A 6,863-nucleotide genomic window follows, 5' to 3' on the forward strand; every position below is an offset into this window, starting at 1 on the left:
TAAGGCACCCATGTTTTTTTAATCTGTTAAAATCTTTAAGCACAGTTAAAAATTACAGTCAATTAAAAAGATAGCCTCATTCAACAAATTAAATAACTGATGTGCAATTAACCTTTGGGCTAATGTAGGGGTCCCTTTATTTGGGAATGACTGCTGATACAGATCATTTTTTACAAGTGCTCATCATCATTGTTCCTTATTATTGGATTTTTATTTATTTTTTAACTGCAAAATTCTGTTTAAAATAAACCAGACATGCAAGACTAACATAAAAAGATCAATTCTTTATCAGACAAAATAGCAGACGGCAAAAATGTCCGTGGTAGGATTGTTTTTGTTTGGTTTTTTAAGGCGGGGCACAGCAGAGAGGCAATTTGCATAAGCATTTTAGATATCTGTAAAGGAATTTTAACTAGGAAGGATGTTGATTTAAGATATCTCTTTTAAAATTCTTCCCAGTCAGATTAATAATTACAGATATCGGAATCGGTGTGGACGCCATGCGAGGAGCGGACTTGTGAACGACGAGTTCTGCGCGCTTTGCTAATTTTATTACTATTTGTGTCATAAACCGGTGAGATTCGACACACCCTGATTCTTAAATGTTCTAGGAATATGTCAAAAAATTCAAAATCCTCAGGCTCTGGAGACATTAAAAGACACTTATGTGCTCAAGCTGATGCCCCTGAGAAACAGGCCGAAAGCCTCGGACTCAATTCAGACGGTAAACTGAAAGAAATCCGGCATGAATTGATGAATGTGTCTGTAATGCTGACGAAGGTTGTTGCAGATTTGGAGGATTTGGCTGTAATACATCGATCGATCACTTCCATGGAGACAAAATTCTCTGAGTTGGTTACAAGATTGTCGGACGTCGAGAGACGGATTGATTATCTGGAGTCATCGGAGAGGGAATTAGCTGCTAATCCGCTAGCGACCGAGGCAGATTTACAGTGCGTTTGGGAAAAATTGGAGGATTTGGAGAATTGTAATCGGCGAAACAAGGTCAGAATTGTTGGAATTCCTGAGCATGAGAAAGGCCGAGATATGGTGAAATTCCTAGACGAGCTCTTCCCGAGTCTACTCGACATAACAGGCCATAAGCTGGAAATTGAGCGAGCTCACAGGGTCCCGGCTTGCAGATCTGCAGAGGGAGAAAGGCCCCGATCAATTCTGGCCAAACTTCTGAGATCATCTGATAAAGATCTTGCGTTACGTGAGGCGAGGAGTAAAGGAAGGCTTTCTTGGAAAAACCACAACATTTTCTTGCTCCCAGACTTTGCGAATTCGACAAGAGAGAAACGTGATCGAGTCAAGGAATGCAAGAAACTCTTACATCAACGGAAGGTCGCTTTTGCTCTGATGTTTCCGGTCAAATTGAGAATAGATACTAAGGATGGCCACAAAGTATTTACATGCCCACAGCAAGCAATGTCCTTCATAAAGACATTGGAATGAGTAAGCCATTTGGTGATTTTCATGTGGCCGCCTAGTGGACCGACTCATTGAACATACACTCGACTGTCCGAGGAAGCTGGGCACCTTTTTCATTTGGCTCTGTGCTGGTTCTGCCTATGGGCTGGAGTTTGTTTTGTGGAAAATCATTTCTTCGGGACAGCTTGTGGATGAACTGCTCGTTTTGGGTGCTTATGCCTCCTGTTGGCTGGAGTTGGTTTTGTGGAATATTTCTTGCAGGACATTGGAGTGAGTTTGACTGACCGAAGAAATGAACGGCCTTTTTTTTTTTTTTTTTTTTTTTTTTTTTTTTTTCTGGTTCCGCTATCGGCTGGAGTTGTTTTGTGCAGGAACACACCTTCGGGACAGTTAAGTGGATGAATCTACATGATTTTTATGTGTTTATTCCGCTTATGGGCTGGAGTTAGTTTTATAGACAATTTTTTGCTGTGTAATTCTGTCTCACAAAATTTGTACAGAAGCACCGGACTTGAGCAATCCGACAGCAAAGTTGTTGCAGGGGCTCTTGTAGGTGTACATGGACTTTTTGAGTTTAGAGGGATGAACAACAGTTGGCACTGTCGTGCGCGGGGTTAATGCGCACATTTTTCTTTTTTCTATTTGTTTTGTTCTGGGGAAAGTTTGGGGTTTGATTGTTGCACCAATGTTGGAAAGTAGTCTTTATAATTTTATTTTTGACACACAATATTTTTTCTAATATGTCAAAATGTCAAATGTTAATATGAGCGGATTATCTCTCTCCTCATGGAGTGTGAATGGCTTGAGGCACCCCATAATAAGAAGGAAAGTTATTTCTCTTCTGAAATGTAAGACATATGATATAGTGTTTCTTCAAGAAAGGTTGATTTTGGCTAATATTTTCACACCTAACGCTGATGATCAGGGCTTTTTTATAGACCTTGAAGGGATGTTGCAAACCATTGGCACCTCTCATGATATAATATTGGGAGGAGACTTTAATCTTTTGATGGATTCAGTCCTTGATCATAGTGAAGCAAAAGTGTGTAAGCCCCCCAGAGCAACATTGACGCTTCACAGAATGTGTAAAAATCTTGGTCTTACAGATATTTGGAGTCTTCTGAACCCATCTGGTAGAGACTATACATTTTTTTCATCAGTCCATAAGACTTATTCTAGAATAGATTTTTATATATATATATATATATATATATATATATATATATATATATATATATATATATATATATATATAAGTCCCTCATTTCATCTGTTGTTGACTGCTCAATTGGAAACATGATCAGATCATGCCCTGGTGTGTTTAGAGGTGTTGCCACATACGGAGAAAAATAAATCATCTAGTTGGCGCTTTAATGTATCCCTTTTGCAAAATCCTCAATTCCAACAAATGTTAAAGGCTGAAATCAATATTTATATGGAGACCAACTGGTCCTCAGTATCCTCTGTGGGTGTGGCTTGGGAGGCACTAAAAGTGGTTCTTAGGGGTCGGATCATACAGTATGCCTCATTCACCAAAAAATCCAAAGCACGAGAACTCGTGGAATTGGAAGGGAATATTAATAGTGCCGAGGCAGAGCTGAAGTGCAAAATGTCATCTGATGGCCTCAGAGAATTGACCCGATTGAAATACAAATATAATACTATTTTGTTGCGGAAGGTGGAGTTTTGGCTATTCAGGGCAAGACAGTCATACTTTGAGTCAGGGGACAAAGCAAGGAAGCTGTTGGCTAGATATATAAAGCAGAGAGAGTATTTTTCTACCATTCCCTCAGTGAAATCTGCTGATTGTGAAATTTTTACCTCAGCCATTGATATTAATAATGCTTTTAAAGAATTCTACCTTGATCTCTATAGTTCCACGTCTTCGTCTACTGATGAAGATATTAGAAACTTTGTGGAACCATTAGAACTTCCTAAACTGACGACTGATTATCTTGATTCTGAGATAACCTTGGAGGAGCTTGACGAGGTGATTAAATCCCTACCTGCAGGCAAGGCTCCGGGGCCAGATGGTTTTGCCGCTGATTTTTTTAGATCCTATGCTACAGAACTGGCTCCACTTTTATTAGAAGTTTATACGGAATCATTAAAGAATGGAAAGCTTCCGCCAACCATGACACAAGCCCGGATCAGTCTGATTCTTAAAAAGGACAAAGATCCAAGCGAGTGTAAGAGTTACTGTCCAATTTTCCTGATCCAGCTAGATGTTAAAATATTGTCAAAAATTTGGGCTAATTGATTGAGTAAAGTTATGACTTCTCTTATACATATAGATCAGGTGGGGTTTATTCAGGGCCGCAGCTCTTCCGATAACATTAGGCGATTCATTAATATAATTTGGTCAGTAGCGAATGTTCAGTCGCTGCCATCTCATTTGATGCCGAAAAGTTGTTTGATATGGTAGAATGGGATTATCTTTTTAAGATTTTGGAAATGTATGGGTTCTGGAACACTTTTATTGGATGGATTAAGTTACTTTATACACACTCTGTAACAGCATTACAAACAAATGTATTAATTTCAGATTATTTTACTCTGGATTGGGGCACCCGGCAGGGCTGCCCTCTTTCCCCATTATTGTTCTGTCTTGCCCTGGAACCATTAGCAGCCGCGATAAGAAAGGAGGAGGATTTTCCAGGGATGATGGTGGGAGGTGTGGCGCATAAGCTTTTGCTCTATGCAGATGACATTTTATTATTCGTCTCCGACCCTACTAGATCTATGCCTTGCCTCCACAGTGTTCTCAGGATACAGAGTTAATTGGTCTAAATCTTAAGCTTTGGCTTTGACAGCATACTGTCCAGTAACGGCCTTCCAGCCGGGCGCCTTCCAGTGGCCCAAACAGGGCATTAAATATTTGGGCATTTTATTCCTAGCAAATTTGTGTGATTTAGTTAGAGTTAATTTTGACCCTTTAATAAAAAGTTTTTCGAGTGATGTGAGCAGGTGGGCTTCATTACATTTATCAGTGATTGGGAAGGTTAATGTTATTAAAATGAATTGTATTCCAAAATTCAACTACCTATTACAGTATCTCCCCAGTGAAGTTCCCCTCTTTTATTTTATTTGATAGTATAGCTGAATCCTTTATCTGGAATGGTTAATGTCCTCGGATGCATTTTAATAAGTTACACAGGCCAACTGACAATGGTGGGTTAGGTCTCCCCAAGATTTTGTTTTACTATTATGCTTTTGGTCTCAGATATTTGGCGCATTGATCGCTTCCACCTGAGAGAGCTCCTCCCTGGCTCTTTATTGAACAGGAGGTCCTTGCCCCTCTATTGCCATTGCAATGTCTTTCTACCAAGCTGCCCAGAGAAGTAAAGATGCATCCCGGTATCTCGCACATGCATTTAGTGTGGACAAAAGTTTCTCGTGTACAATTCGGACATTTATCTGAATGTTGCCGCAAGCATTAGGTTAAACCCTAAATTGTGCATTAACAAGTCCCCTTTCTGCTGGACAGAATGGATTGGTAGGGGTGTTACTACGCTGGGTGATCTGTATGAAAATGGAGCGTTGAGATCCTTTGAAAATATTATATAGCGGTTTGGGATTCCCAGATCTCAATTCTTCAGGTACTTACAGCTGCGCCATCTACTCAGTACCACCTTTGGTTGTAGTACGCAGCACCCTATAATAAATAAACATATAAAAAGTATATATTGACAAAAGTTGATTTCGTGTTTTCATGCGTTGTTTGTGTTCATTTTAATTTTGGAATCAATAAAAATTGTTAATGACAAAAAAATAATTGCAGATATCTCCATATAAATATCTTCCTGGTCTGTAATCAATTTGAGATATCCATAAATACATTATAGATATCTTTAAATGAAAATTGACTAGTAATAATTCAAATTAAAGATATCTCCCATTAAATATTGACTAGTCATAAATCTGATTCAAGATATCTACAACTATATTTTGCCTTAGTTTCAGATATCAAAAAATTTAATTAGGATATTTTTAAAGATGCAGAATTGTAGATATCTGTAATTGAATTATGACTAGTCAAAACCATATTTAAAAATATTTTCTTATATTCAGTCATAATTCAATTACAGATATCTACAATTGATTTTATTACTAGTTACAACTTAGAGATATCTTAAATTATAATTTGCACTAGTAATAAATCAATTGTAGATATCTGTAATTACAATTTCTACTAGGGAAAAAACTCTTAGATATTGTAGATATCAGAAAATAGTTTTCAATGCAATCCTATGGAAACAAATGACTAGTCAGAAATGCATTGTAGATATCTTAAATGTGAATTACTACTAGTCAAAAATGCACAACAGATATCTGATATCGGAGTTTTGACTAGTCAAAACATAATTATATCAAATCTGAATATTAAATGATAAAAGCACCTGCCATAGTAGCATTTTCCACTACGCACTTCAACTATACGGTCATTTGAATATTACAAATTTTGAGAAACGATACACAGAAACAATATGTGAACTTTCCTCATTCTGATTTAGATATGAAGATAGTTCTGAATTTCAAACCGTAAAATACTTTACTGGATCCATTCTGAATGGGCCATTCATAAACACGAGTGCCTTTACCTTAATCTGTTATCTTTATTTCAAAGATTTTTAAAGGAATAGTTCACCCAAAAATGAAAATTCTCCCATCATTTACTGACCTTCATGTCATCCCAGATGTGTGACTTTCTCTCTCCTGCTGAACACAAATGAAGATTTTTAGAAGAACATTTCAGCTCTGAAGGTCCATAAAATGCAAATAAATGGTGACCAGAACTCAGAAGGTCCAAAAAGCACATAAAGTCAGCATAAAAGTAATTCATAAGACTGAAGAATATGAAAGGTGTGGGTGAGAAACAGTAATACAGAGCATTTTTTATTTTAAGAATGTCAAGTATACAGTACACAGGATGAAAGAGACAAAACAATCAATGAAAGAATAAATAAGAATGACTCTGGATGAAATTGAAAACAGGAGGAAACAAAGAATGGAAATAATCTAATAAATAACTAAATAAAAAAGTAACTAAAATACAAATAAATTAGGTGTTTATTAATGTCATACAATTTCGCAGTTTTGACATTTTTTTGTAGTTCAGTATTCTGAAGGCCAACATTAAAGATGAAATGTCTTACACAAAAATCTCAAACTTGGGAATATCTGATGAGAATTTGCAATTATAAATAAAATAATTTGCCATTAACAATGTCACATTAGCTATATATTCTATGCTATGATCACAATGAGAAAAGTAACATCTACATCACATAATGTTAAAGCAAACTTGGCCAGTTTTTAAGGAAAAAAATCTTAATTTTTAAGTATGGGACATTTAAAGAAAAGATAGTCCAACTAAAGATTTAATTTACAAAAGTTGCAATTTAAATAATCATTACAAAATTTAGAGA

Source organism: Myxocyprinus asiaticus, chromosome 5 (assembly GCF_019703515.2).
Source record: "Myxocyprinus asiaticus isolate MX2 ecotype Aquarium Trade chromosome 5, UBuf_Myxa_2, whole genome shotgun sequence".
Lineage (NCBI taxonomy): Eukaryota > Metazoa > Chordata > Actinopteri > Cypriniformes > Catostomidae > Myxocyprinus > Myxocyprinus asiaticus.